The sequence below is a fragment of the Ovis aries genome, chromosome 3, assembly GCF_016772045.2.
Source record: "Ovis aries strain OAR_USU_Benz2616 breed Rambouillet chromosome 3, ARS-UI_Ramb_v3.0, whole genome shotgun sequence".
Classification (NCBI taxonomy): Eukaryota; Metazoa; Chordata; class Mammalia; order Artiodactyla; family Bovidae; genus Ovis; species Ovis aries.
Genome location: NC_056056.1, coordinates 152,732,906 through 152,747,768, shown reverse-complemented (window position 1 = coordinate 152,747,768; position 14,863 = coordinate 152,732,906). Strand labels below are relative to the sequence as shown.

The window sequence follows — 14,863 nt, the reverse complement described above, 5'->3', positions numbered from 1 at the left end:
ATGAAATTAAAAGATACTTACTCCTTGGAAGGAAAGTTATGACCAACCTACATAGCATATTGAAAAGCAGAGATATTACTTTGTCAACAAAGGTCCATCTAGTCAAGACTAGGGTTTTTCCAGTGGTCATGTATGGATGTGAGAGTTGGACTATAAAGAAAGCTGAATGCTGAAGTGATGCTTTTGAACTGTGGTGTTGGAGAAGACTCTTGAGAGTCCCTTGGACTGCAAGGACATCCAACCAGTCCATTCTGAAGGAGATCAGCCCTGGGATTTCTTTGGAGGGAATGATGCTGAAGCTGAAACTCCAGTACTTTGGCCACTTCATGCAAAGAGTTGGCTCATTGGAAAAGACTTTCATGCTGGGAGGGATTGGGGGCAGGAGGAGAAGGGGACGACAGAGGATGAGATGGCTTGATGGCATCACCGACTCGATGGACGTGAGTTTGAGTGAACTCCAGGAGTTGGTGATGGACAGGGAGGCCTGGCGTGCTGTGATTCATGGGGTCGCAAAGAGTCAGACATGACTGAGCAACTGAACTGAACTGAACTGATGCATGATATAAAGAAAAAAACAATAGCACATATATGGATTCTTTACATATATGGTATCATTTAATTTATATGTCAGTTTTGTGAAGTAGGAATTGCATTTGGTTACCGGTAAAAGGGGGCTTCCCTTGTAGCTCAGTCAATAAAGAATCTGCCTGCAATGCAGAAGACCTTGGTTCAATTCCTGGGTTGGGAAGATCCTCTGGAGAAGGAAAAACCACTGGAAAAGAACAACTACTCCAGTATTCTTGCCTGGAGAATCCCATGCACAGAGGAGCCTGGTGGACTACACTCCATGTGGTCACAAGAGTTGGACACAACTTAGCAACAAACCCACTACCACTGGTAAAAGAGATAGGAAACTAAGAGATAGTGACTAAAACAAGAGAGGGAGTTATTTTTCTCTCACATTAAAAACCTCTAATCAGTCCCAGCCTAATTCCAGAGGCCCAGGCTTGGCTTCTTTCCTCTCCCTGCTCATCAGACTTAGCGAATGGCTTCTAGTCTCATGATTGCTTCGTGGTTGCAAAGATGGCCACTATAGCTCCGACCATCACATCTTATGTTCCCTGTAGGAGGAAGAAGAAAGGGAGCTGGGAAGCTAGGAGGGAACACCCCCTAACTCTCTTTAAAGATTTCAAGTTTCACATTTTGTTTAAAGAGATTTCCAAAAAGTCCAATGCAGTGATTTGTAAACCATGATCTCACTGCTGTCTGCAAGGAAGGAGGGGAAATATACTTTTAGCCGATCATATTCTGCTCCCCAATAATACAGAGTTCCTACTAGTAAGAAGAGGGAGGAGAATGTGTATTAGCTAAGCTGGTAGTGGTCTCCTTCAGAGTAATCTTACATCTCACAGCCAAAGGAACCAGATCTCCGAAGTGCTAAGTTTGTGACCTCAGTCACATAACCAGGCCCTGAGCTCTTTCCACCCTCTGTAGTGCATGTGCCTAAAATTCTAGGCTTGGTTTCCTTAATGCTGATCTTTCTCGTGCACATAGTGAACTGTTATTCTCCCCCAGGACTGATCACTTTCTGTCTGCAAAAAGATGCTTCAGCATCCGTAAGAAGATGGAGGAACTTGGACTGAACAATTTCCTGTGTATATATAGGTTAATCCTGCTGCGCTTGGGGTTGTGTTAAGTGCAGTTTGTGGGTCTTGAGTATGAAGTGCCTACACAGACCCCATGTATGCTGTCATATGTATTTCATTTCAGCTGACCCTGTCTTTCCCTTCATTCCCTCCCATTTAACATTTATCCTTTCATCATTCCCTCCCAAACAGCCACATTTCTGCCTCTTTCAAATCCAACACTCAATCACCAACTCCCTTATTGAAAGAGATTGTGGCCAAAAACATGTACAGGGAAGCATTTTACTCAACTTCAACCCTCACTCTACAATTTATTATTATCATTAATTATTATTTTTAATGTTAAACATTAAGGCATCTTCTCTAAATATACAGGCAGGGATTATACAGTTACTTAAATAACAGTATTGTTAGATTTCTTTTTCCCCCGCAAGCTGGAAAAACAAGATACTACCTGTTTAGATCGCCACTTGGCATTTCTCTGATTTACAAATAGCCTAGCAATAGTCCTAATTTGTATTACAATCCTAATGCTGAGTTGAACCTTCATGCCATCCATAAATTCCTTACTTTCCTCCTGATGATTTTATATCTTCTTAATTCTTCAAAATTTCTAGTCCATGGGTTATTAATTTGTCTGAGTATTTTGGAAGAGACTATTAGATGCTCCCTAGTATACATCATTCTCTCTCTCTCTCTTTTTTAAGAAAGAGAACTTCATGAATTTCAGATGGAATAATGGCCTGAATTAGCAAAGGACTGTATTCCTAACCTCACTTGCAGCAAAGTATTGTTATATGACTATGTTAAGACCATTTCCCATTGGAAAATGGATAACAGCTGTAATTGCAACTTCCAAATCACATTCTTATTGGGAATTACCACTTCTCTATTTCCCTCTCCTATAGACTAAAATATAGATATAGTGCTAATGAGATAGCTTCATCCATAAGGACAAGGGGAGCACCCTGAAAAATAGTGGAACAATCAAACAAAAGGAGACAAACGCTTAACACCCTCTTGGATCATAACTATCCATATGCCTTGGATGGTTTCTTGTCCATTATATGAGAGAGAAATAAGTTTCTACCTAGTTTGAGTCACTCTTTTGGCTTTCTTTGACACAGCAACTCAGATTATGCCCTATTATTACACTTGTTTCTTTATTTTCTAAATGCTTATTTTTAATATTTAAAAAAGTTGAAATATAGTTGACTTACAATATTACACTAGTCTCAAAAGTACAATATAGTAATTTGATTTTTTTAATAGACAATATTCCATACAAAGTTATTATCAGTTCAGTTCAGTTGCTCAGTCATGTCCGACTCTTTGCGACCCCATGAATCGTAGCACGCCAGGCCTCCCTGTTCATCACCAACTCCCGGAGTTCACTCAGACTCACGTCCATCAAGTCAGTGATGCCATCCAGCCATCTCATCCTCTGTTGTCCCCTTCTCCTCCTGCCCCCAATCCCTCCCAGCATCAGAGTCTTTTCCAATGAGTCAAGTCTTCCCATGAGGTGGCCAAAGTACTAGAGTTTCAGCTTTAGCATCATTCCTTCCAAAGAAATCCCAGGGCTGATCTCCTTCAGAATGGACTGGTTGGATCTCCTTGCAGTCCAAGGGACTCTCAAGAGTCTTCTCCAACACCACAGTTCAAAAGCATCAATTCTTCGGTGCTCAGCCTTCTTCACAGTCCAACTCTCACATCCATACATGACCACAGGAAAAACCATAGCCTTGACTCGACAGACCTTAGTTGGCAAAGCAATGTCTCTGCTTTTGAATATGCTGTCTAGGTTGGTCATAACTTTTCTTCCAAGGAGTAAGCATCTTTTAATTTCATGGCTGCAATCACCATCTGCAGTGATTTTGGAGCCCCCCAAAATAAAGTCTGACACTGTTTCCACTGTTTCCCCATCTATTTCCCATGAAGTGATGGGACCAGATGCCATGATCTTCATTTTCTGAATGTTGAGCTTTAAGCCAACTTTTTTTCGCTGTAAAAAAAGTCAAATATTGCCATTTGCAGCAACATGGACAGACTTAGAGGCTATCATAGTTGGTGAAGTAAGTGAGAGAAAGAAAAACATTGTATGATCATTTATATGTGGAATCTAAAAAATAATACAAATGAATCTGTATACAAAACGGAAACAGAGTGGCAGGCCGAGAAAACAAACTTATGGCTACCAAAGGGGAAAGGGGAGGGAGGGATTAACATATACACACTACTCTATATAAAAAGATAAGCAACAAGATTTACTGTGTAACACAGGGAGCCGCATTCAGTACCTTGTAATAAACTATAATGGAAAATAACCTGAATATACATATATATATATATATATATATATATATATATTTAGAACTGAATTACTTTACTGTATGCCTACAACTAACACAACACTGTAAATCAACTCTACTTCAATTTTAAAAAATAAAAGGAGCAACTCCAAGTCTGTGTGCACAATGTTTCATATGACCCTTTTCCCCCACACTGAGTGTTCTTTTTCTCACCTGTTCTGAGCTGGTGCAGGCCCCCCGGCCTCTCCTCTTTCCCTTGCAGGCTGCTTGTCATCTCTTCCAGTCCTCTTCTCAGTGCTTGGGCCAAGTAAGAGAAAAGGGAACTGACTCCAATCCATTTTACAGAAGTTGAGTTTTGCCTGTTTAACTAAAAGGTTTAGGGAAAAAAAAAAAAAAAACAAACCTGAAAGCAATCTCTAGAATATGGCCTTTGATTAGACATGATTGTATCTCAGAAGATAGAGGAGTGATGATGCTAGAAGCCATTTGGTACAGGTTGTCCACACATTGGAACCAGGGAGGTGCCATGGCTCTTCTTCAGAATCCCGCCCGACTTCCTGTCACCGATGCTTGCAAGTGAATTTTGCAAAATGATACTGGTAGTCCTGATTCTGTCCAGTCCTAGTAAGAGAATTAGGTAAGGAAGTTAATAGTAGCAGTCCCTCTTTCCAGCAGACAGATTCCCTCAAGCAATAAGTAACAGACAACCTAACCCAAAAAGGCTTAAGCTAGAAGTGAACTTATTAGTTCACAGGGGTTTCAATGGACTAAATGAGTCCCTCCCAAAATTCATATGTTGAAATCTAACCCCCAATGTGATGGCGTCAGGGGGTAGGGCCTTTGGAAGGTAATCAATGTCACGAAAGTGGAGCCCCCATGATGGAATTAGTGCCTCAAAAAAGAGACCCCCGAGAGTTCCCTCACCCTCTTCCTGCTATTTGAGGGTACAATGAGAAGTCTGTTATACAGAGAGGATAACAGAGCCTTACCATGCTGTCACTCTGATCTCAAACGTCCAGCCTCCAGTACGGTAAGAAACAAGTTTCTGTTGTTTAAAAGTTACTCAGTCTATTGTACTTTTTATAGAACAGCCTGAACTAAGGCAGGAATCATACATGGGGTCAGTGTGGCCACTAGTGATGCCATCAAGACACTCTGTGTCTCTGTCTCTCAACTCTGTTCTCAACTGCACTGTTATTTCTTACACTCCCATGCTAGTAAGATGGCCATCATCAAATTCAAGTTTCAAGTCCAGGGAAAACAGCACATAGTTGTGGCAAAACTTTCCATGCTGTAGCTCTTCAGATCTGATGAGATATTTCATTTTCCTAGCCTGAGTCTCATGCCCCTCCCTGAAGTTTCAGCCAACTGCATTCAAACATGTGGATTGAGGATGGATGAGTGGGGACTGTGGTACTATCAGCAGAAGAAGGAGAAGTGGACACTGCGGGTGGAGCAGGGAATAACAAATGTCTACAACTGTTACTTTCCAAAGTGTCTGTCTACCAATAATACACTGCACCATTTCCCCATACTTTCAACTTTCCGGTACCATTGTCATATGACATTTATAAGAAGAGAATACACATAGCCACAAAATATCCCGTGCCTAGACTATACTGTTATTTTAGACTGTTTCTCTGACAGTATGGGGAGCTGACCGTTTTGGAGCAAATATCCCTTGCCAAGAGATTCACTTTCACTGTAATAGTTCATCTTTACAATAGCCCTTTGAAGTAGGCATATTCTTCTATTTTAGATGAAACTTCAGCTCAAAAAGATTAAGCATCTCTGTGTCACATAGCTAAAGCAGAACTGGTCTTTGGGTTGGAAGTCAGTTTTTTTCTGGATCAAAAGCCACTGCTGCTTCGTCTATGTTTCATTGCCCCAAAGTCTGATTTCTTTCCAAGGACCCATTCTCATTTCCATGGTCATGAAATTATGCTGTGCGTGATCCTTTTTTTTTTCTCCCTCTCATTAAATTCCAAACCACTGATTGTTTGTAACAATAAAGATCCAAGATGTGAGAGTTGAATGGGATATTAGAAATAATCTAGCTCAAGACTGAAAATCCTGCTTCAAAAGAGGCTGAGGCACAAAGAGGTGTTGATCATTAGGATCACAGAAATAGACAGTGCTCCCGGTCGAGGCCCCTAATTTCCAGGCCAATACTCTGGCTCCTCCACTTTCTTTCTGTGCTTGAATATGACCTTGGGAAACTCATCTTAACCTTCCTGGCTTTTGTTTGCTTTTTTGTAAAATAAAGAGCAGAGTATTGAATTTCATTGATTCCCAAGTGCACATTATTTTGTATTTAAAAATCTAAATGTGGCTTAAATGGAAAGCAAATCATAGCTTTTCATTCTCTTAACAGTACTTATATAAAACAGCGGCATTATCTCACTGTCAGTGATATCTTAGATTCTATGAATGTGGAAATACAATTTTCATGTTGTTATTGCAGAGATGTAATAAACTAATAAAGATGTGTCATTCAGAATAGTGCCTGGCACAAAATACGTAAATGCTGAGTAAACACTTGTTGGTACTGTGGTGGTAGTGATGGTTACACTGCATATAAATAAGAATGTGTGTATGGCTTGGCCCATGTACTCTTACTGGGAGATAAAGTTGTCCCTGGACTTCATTGCCATTTATAGCTTTGTCTCTTTGATTTGTGGACCACATGTACTGGTTTTCCATTCTTATTCTTCATTCCTGAGTGTTGTACCCAAATACACTTGGATTGAATTATGCAGATTAATTTTTTCTTTTGTTCACATCATGTAGAAAGGTGGCAAATTGTCACTCATCTTTGTGTTACAAAGACACAGGGTATAGCTTGTACCATCTTTCCTTGTTTTTTACAGACAATTGATAAAAGTGGGTTTTACAAATAGTTTCACTCAATACTCTCAGCCTCATCTTTTCATGGCATAAAAGATGTATCACAGCAGGTAAATTGGCAGGAAAATTTTTGAGGTAGATATTTATCTTTGCTTAGACTAGTAACCATGGCTTTCTCTACTAAGAAGGGAAGTCTGATAGAATTCAGATGTAAGTTTAAATTGGTACAATATCAAACTAAGTCAAGTTTTATTGATTTCCAAAACAAGTTTTTGAGAGATTTTTGTTCATCATATTTCAAAGCAGAACTTTGAAAAAGCAGGGTATTCTTTTAAAAAATAGGGCATTCACAAAAAGCATTGTGTTTCTTTCCTCTAGTTCCCAAACTTTTGCTGCCTATAGATTTGAGATCAAAATAGGCGGTATCTTTACTGATCTTGTTATTTAAAATTCACAGCTCTTCATCTTATTCTTCTATTCATCATTTTCCCTGTTGTCTTTCAGAATGTCTGTAAAATGATGGGTTATTATTTCTGCTGCTTCAGTTAGTGTTTATGCCAGCAGGGAAACATTATTTTATTATTTTTAGAGAATAAGAGCTATTTCTTGAAACAGGAAATTGATCTTGCTATTTTAGAGAAATAAAGCAAAGACATCTTTCTCATTAATCTTTACTTGATTTCCTCTCAAGAGTCTTTTCCATTCCCTAGAACTACCCTCTAAATAAGTGAGAAGCCTTTCCCATCATATAAAGTACACATCTCTCTTTATTGACATGTTACATTATATTTATTTCTGTTTCTGTCTTCTTTCTAGATGGGGCACTCCCCAAAGACAGGGACTGTGGCCATTTCCTTGCTGTATGCACATATCTTAGAGCACTAAATTTAAAAGTATGTTAAATGAAGAAATGTCTAACTTGCAATCACTCTTAGAGCTCTGAGGGTAACTGTGTATTCAGTTTCAATATTAATGTTTATCCATTGGGTAGTAAGACTCACCACCAAAGTAGATTTTAGTTTCTCAGAGCTGCACCTGCAAAGTTGCATGTACCACTTTAGGTAATAATCTGCTAGAGATACTTATAGGCACATATTTACTTAATATTAGGCTGGGCTAGAAAAGAAACCAATTTGAAATTGCTTCCTCAGCTGAAAGCTCTGTGCTAACAATAAAGTTTAATTTCAGCAGCTGTAGTTCTCAAATCAATAGACTGCAAAGAGTGTGGCAAAATTTCAGTTTTTGGTTTTGAATACTAAGCAGGTCAGAAGTTGCATTATTTAAGAATAAATTTAATGGATTTTAAAAGAACCTTTTGGAAAATTAGCCATGTGGATTTTTATTATTTTCAATAATGATCTAAATCTCCAGAGTGGAGGAAAATAGCATCCAACCACAAACCATCATATGAATTACATGAACATGAGGGGTTTCAAACATTTATGGCTTCAAGAGAAAGACTTAAGATAAATGTATAAATGATAGATATTAAATCACAGTTGACAATTGAATATTCTTACCTAATAAAGTTTCAGAACACTTTCTTTGGTCTCTCCTATTCTTTCTTTGGACAGAAAATGTGGCAGTAATACCTCCTGGTAACTAGACTGTTATGCAATAATATCTGGCTGTTCTTCCCTGTTAGCAGTGTTTGCTCTAGTGTAGGAACATGTGTGTGATGAATGGTGACCATGGCTATATTGGCCATTTAATCTTGACCTTGACTCCATGACCATGAGTATGCTGTCATACTTTATCTTTTAATAACTTATTATGCTGGTGGGCACTGGGGCATAAGAATGTCAAATCATGGATGTTTTTTAAGTCCAGAAGTTCAACTTAGGAAATAAATTTGAAATGTAAATAAATTACTTTGTCCTTAGGAAAAAATGAGTGGTCTTAGTCTTTCCAGGGGCATCAAAGCATGCACTTAATCCAGAGAGTTCTAGGCTCCCTTTTCAAACTGTTCATGGGGTTCTCAAGGCAAGAATGCTGAAGTGGTTTACCATTCCCTTCTCCAGCGGACCATATTTTGTAGTTTGGAGAAGACTCTTGAGAGTCCTTGGATTGCAAGATCAAACCAGTCAATCCTAAAGGAAATTAATTGTGAATATTCATTAGAAGGACTGATGCTAAAGCTGAAGCTCTAGTACTTTGGCCACCTGATGCAAAGAGCCAACTCAATAGGAAAAACCCTGATGCTGGGAAAGATCAAACACAGGAAGAGAAGGGGACAAAAGAGGATGAGATGGTTGGATGGTATCACTAACTCAATGGACACGAGTTTGGGCAAGCTCCGGGAGTGACAAAGGACAGGGAAGCCTGGTGTGCTGCAGTCCATGGGGTCACAAAGAATCGGACATGACTGAGCGACTGAACAACAACAACCAGGCTCCCTATCTTGATGTCCACAGGTTGAGAGGCAAGAAAGCCACATCTACTAAGATCTTCTACAGTTGGGTTGCACAAGAAGGTATTGAAGTGATATGGAGTAATAGGCAAGAGTTGTCAGCATTTCTGAAAAGAACGCTGAGGGTTAGGATGATTAGTATTGAAAATATAGAGACAGAGAAGACAGAAGGCCAGAAATGTTGCTGAATGGGGTCAGGACCCTGAACAGATCTACTAATCTTGATTTACTGGGGGACTTCTCTTCTTGTCAGCTTTCAGAAACATGGAGCCATCTCATTCATTGACTTTGACTTGGACTGAACTGTGGTACTTTAATGTCATGGTATTAATAGTTTAGACTCTTTCCTTTTTTTGAGATGGGAGAATAGGAAATAAATTTCATCGACCTCTCATATCCACTGTAGGTTTCTGGCTTAAAGCTTTAGCAACATGGAATCATACTGTGTTAACTATGGAATGGAATGGTGATGGACTGTATGCTATCCTTAACACTACGGTCTCTTGCCAGGATGCATTTTCTCTCCTCAAATGTAGACCCTGATACGCTGCTGCTGCTACTGCTGCTAAGTTGCTTCAGTTGTGTCCGACTCTGTGCGACCCCATAGACGGCAGCCCAGCAGGTGCCCCCGTCCCTGGGATTCTCCAGGCAAGAACAATGGAGTGGGTTGCCATTTCCTTCTCCAATGAATGAAAGTAAAAGTGAAGTCGTGTCCGACTCTTAGCGTCCCCATGGACCGCAGCCTACCAGGCTCCTCCATCCATGGGCTTTTCCAGGCAAGAGTACTGAAGTAGGGTGCCATTGCCTTCTCCAGAGACTGGTATGAGCAGAGCCCAAGACTATAAAAGACAAGATGTTTCCAATTCAATTTTTGAAAAAGCCTGAAGGTATCCAGTCAAGCACTTATTTTGCTCTATCATTGAAAGAAAGAGAAACACAAGTTTTCTCTTTTTAATAATTTTGTATAATTAAACTTCAGTCTTTTAGATGTGATGCATACTAATAAATTCTCCATGGAATCTTTTAGAAGTAAAGCACAGCTGTTCAATTCATGAATTTATTTTGCAGTGTCTTAATAGAATGTTTTCCTCAAAAAGAATTTTATTCTTTAGATGACCCAAATGACCTTCTGTGTTTTATCTTCTCTCTCCTCTCTCTTAGTTTTGGGCTTATTCTTGATTGAAAACACTTGTTAGCCTCAGTTGTTATACTTCTGGTATCAGGTCACTTTGTATTCCTGTGAGCTTCATGCCCATGTTCAAATCACCATTTTATTTCACCCTCCTCTGTCCCAAAGATTGCACTTGCTGCAGGATACTTTAAATTCTGTGAGGTTAATTGGGATTTTATTAAAATATGATCTCTGATTCTCAACTTAGATGTTTTATAGGTTAAGTTATAATCTGAGTACATGAAATGTTCAATAAGGTGATTTCTGATTTAAAAATAAGGCTAAAAACAGAAAGAAAATAATCAGGCATTATGTTTAATCTAAATCCACAAGGATTGTTTGTATATCTTCATGTTTTGCATTTGTATCTCAGATCTATTAACAGTTTATTTTTGTGAATGGTATGAGAAAGGAAGTCTACTGTACTAATATTATATATAGAATTTTGACTGCAATATTCATGAAAAAAAATAAATAAATCCACAAGGAGAAATTTTCAAACCATCATCCAATATTCTACTGACTTAAGCTGGTCTTATTGACAATGAATTGGCCATTGGAATCTTGGTAGAGGCTCCTTTCTCTTCTATGATGTACCAAACAACATTGGATTGAGTTGAAATCCTTGAGGGTTTAAAGACCTTCTCTCACCTCTTACACAGCCTTAAACTGTTCACTCATCTCATTCTCCATCAAGAGAATGAGAATGTGGTTCCTTCTGACCATATTCAACACCAATCTCTTGTACCAACTTGAGTGGAGATATAGGAAAGGAAAATGGGAGGCATGAGAAGATGGTGAGGAACAAAAAGCAGAACTGGGAGACTGCCCTTGTGTTTTGAAACAGGGCCACTGTGTAGTCTTCATTATATTCTATGTATTCTGTGTGAAATTTCTTTGGCAGTCCTTTTTGGGATCTTTACCAAAAAACGTGCTTGGACCAATTAAGAGCATAAAAAAAGTCCCTAACAAGGCAGCATCTTGCTTTATTGCTCTTTGAAATAAATCTCTCACTTTCTATGGCTGATCAACCCTGGTAGTTGAGTTCATCTGACAAAGACACATGGAGATAGTCCACGTACTTTGTCAGAAACCTAAAAATATTCTATTAAGGTATTTCTAGGTTTTAAAAAATATAAAAACACTTTCTGATGTGTTCTGATCAAAAATCATTCCTTGCAACATTCAGGTGACTTCCATTCAGAGGCATTTCAAATGAAAATTTTGAATTAATTGCTGAGAAAGGGAATGTCCAAAGGTTAAATAAAAGTGTTCACTATTCACTACTCAGAAGGCAATATACAATAGTGCAAACATCAAGGATTCAAGAAATTAAAAATTTTTTAAGTAGACAAAGTCCATACCTTTGTCAATCCAAGAGATTAAAAAAAATTTTTTTTTTAATTTATATCACCTACTTAGAAGCAGTTTGGTTCACAATAACACTTGTTTCAACTATCTGGGCTCTTCCTTGACCTTTTCACTCTCTTGTTTCTCTTTTCTTAAGTTTAGATGATGCCCTTTTTTGCAAGAGCCTAGAACAGTAGCAATACATTCCCAAACTTTGAAGCATCTATGGGAGGTAATCAGAGGACAAATACTCCTAATTTTCACATACTAAACCAAGTGATATTTGCTATGTGTTTAGCAGATAGGTACCAATAGTATTCTGCTATGGTAAGCAAGGTAGTTAGATCCTGGCCTCAAGGCATTTATAATTCAAAATCATCAATAAGGATAAACATTCCAAAGCACATGTCAACAAGCAAGGAGCTGCATAATAAATCTAGAGGTAGAAGGCAGAGACAAGCTTCTAAAGAAAGCAATATCTATTTAAAATTTAAAAGAAACATTTTGCAATTTTTTTTTTTTTGCAAAATATGAAGAGGATGAGTTAAAAGCATGTTAGCCTTCTAAAAGATGCTTGTAAGCAAAAACATGATGCTGCAAATTTTGGTCCTCTCAGCCTGTGTTCCCCGCTTCCCTTTCAGGGCATCCTCTAACTTCTGACACTTTAGTCATGAAGTGACTTCTGTTCCCTATTCTCTACCATTCAGATCTAATTAAAATAGTAATTTACATCTCTAAGTCCATTCCATTCATCCAGTTTCCCTTTTCCAAAAGACATGTCCTTAAGTCTCATCTCTCTTGTGAAATGAAAGTATTTATTCCTTGTTAATAAAATCTTAAACATGAAAGTTCATAGAAATTTAAACATCAGCCAATATACATGTGGGCACGGGGTTGATATCTGAGAAATAAACATGGCTTCTTGGACCACTGAGATTATATCACATTAACTGAATGCACCTTAAGTCACTTTTGATTTTTGAACCTTGTAAGGTCTTTTTAAATGTTTTATTGGTGTCTGAGTAAACTGCCAGTGAGACTGTAACAGTGATGATGGTGGCGGTAACAATTATAATTATCCTAATTGCTTAGAGTGTCATCAGGCAAAGAGCTCTGCATTTCATTTTCTTTCAGAGCAGTATGTACCTGCAAAGATTTTTAATCTAGGCATATAAGACAGTATTTGAATGAAGAAATATTATCAGAAACCTATTAGGAGGAAAGAATGGGAATCTTGCCATTATTTTGGTGACAGCTTTGCAAAATATGAAGAATGACAAAGGGAAGAGGCAGCAGAATAACATATGCTAGAAAAAAATCAGCTTCATTGTAAGCAAGTTACTGAATCCCTCTAAGGCTCAACTTCTTCACTTGCCATGCTGAGACTTAGCCCTCTAGCTCAGTAAATCTTTTTTCTTTATTCTTTCCTTTGGAAAAAAAGGGAAAAACTTAAGCTTGAAAACAATATATGAAATGAAACCAACAGTGACCATAGGGAGAAAACTTTTACATATTATGTGTCAATGAATCCAAGTGTCATAAACATGATGTATTGCTACTGTAAAATAGTCACAGTTTGGAAAGTTACCTGGAACACATGAAACATGAGAAGAGAATTCAGAGCACTCCAACAAAAGTTTATAGAAACGCAATCAATTTTCTGTTTCTCCTACAGGAAGTTTCTTATCAAGCCAAATTTCTCTCTCTTGTAAAACTTCATTTAAATTCTATTTTTAAGCCTTTCTATATTAATTATATGGAATGTGATTCAGACATTTTAAGTTCTTATGTTTATATATGCTTATAGCATAATTTGCATGTTCTTATGCTTTTATTGTGTCTTCCCAGGTATTTACTATGCCAGTTCCCTGCCAATCCCATATAAATTGTAAGAAACTTGAGGGCCAGCTCATTGCTATTTTAATCATTGCTAAATACAGTGTGTTTCTTTTAGCCCTTATCTTACTTGATCTCTTGGATGTGAACATCAGCAGTTACCACATCTTCCTTTTTGAAATGTCCTTGGTTTCTGTGATTCTGTACTCAGCTAGTTCTCCTATCTCAAGCTGCACCTGATCGTATTCCTTCATGGGTTCTTTTTTTCTGACAACATTTTTGAAGCTGATGTTCTTCAGGGATCAACTTGCTTCTCACTTCATTCTACAGATGCATCCAATATTACTTCATGTGCTCCACTTGACTCCAACTAACATTCATATATACCAATAACTCCCACATCTGGAGCTCCAGCACATTCTCCCTTCAGACCTCCAGGTACATGCATATAAGTGCTAGCAGACATCTCCACTTACATGTCCCACAGGCACTTCAACTCAGCAGCTCCAAAATGAAACCTAATATCTTTGTCTTTCCCTCCCAAGACTTGGTCTTTCTTCCTGTAGTCTCCTCCTCCAAGAAGACTCCTCCATCTACACCACTGCCCAAGACAGGGAGTCATCCTTAACCCTATCTCTCTCATCCCAAAATCAAACTAGATTCCAGTTCCTAAGAGTTCTGCCTCTCAAAGATCTCTTTGATTCTCTTCACTTCTTTGTGTCATCCCTACTACCAACTTGGTCAACATGCACCAAATTCTTGCTGAATTATTGGAATAACTTTCTATTCTCTCCTGGTCTCCTCCAAGATACTGGCTTGCCCAGCAGTGCCCATATTGTAGTGAAAGTGGTCTTTCTAAATTGTATATCTGATTTAAGACACAGCTGCTGAACCACACAAATTAATAACAACAGAATGGGAAAGACTAGAGATCTCTTCAAGAAAATTAGAGATACCAAGGGAACATTTCACACAAAGATGGGCTCGATAAAGGACAGAAATGGTATGGACCTAACAGAAGCAGAAGATATTAAAAAGAGGTAGCAAGAATACACAAAAGAACTGTACAAAAAAGATCTTCAAGACAAAGATAATCACGATGGTGTGATCACTCACCTAGAGCCAGACATCCTGGAATGTGAAGTCAAGCAGGTCTTAGAAAGCATCACTACAAACAAAGCTAGTGGAGGCGATGCAATTCCGGTTGAGCTATTTCAAATCCTGAAAGATGATGCTGTGAAAGTGCTTCACGCAATATGCCAGCACATTTGGAAAACTCAGCAGTGGCCATAGG

The 14,863-nt window shown here is 38.4% G+C and overlaps 1 long non-coding RNA gene across 3 annotated transcripts in view; it reads right to left on the bottom strand.

Moving 5' to 3' along the window:
• Positions 1-14,863, bottom strand: part of LOC132659450 (uncharacterized) — an 87,604-nt gene that overhangs the window by 16,284 nt on the left and 56,457 nt on the right. For 2 of the 3 annotated variants that reach the window (XR_009599938.1, XR_009599940.1), the window contains exon 2: positions 4,169-4,576. This is a non-coding gene — a long non-coding RNA (uncharacterized LOC132659450). The remainder of the gene's footprint in view (positions 1-4,168; positions 4,577-14,863) is intronic. The other variant, XR_009599939.1, reaches the window with a different exon arrangement.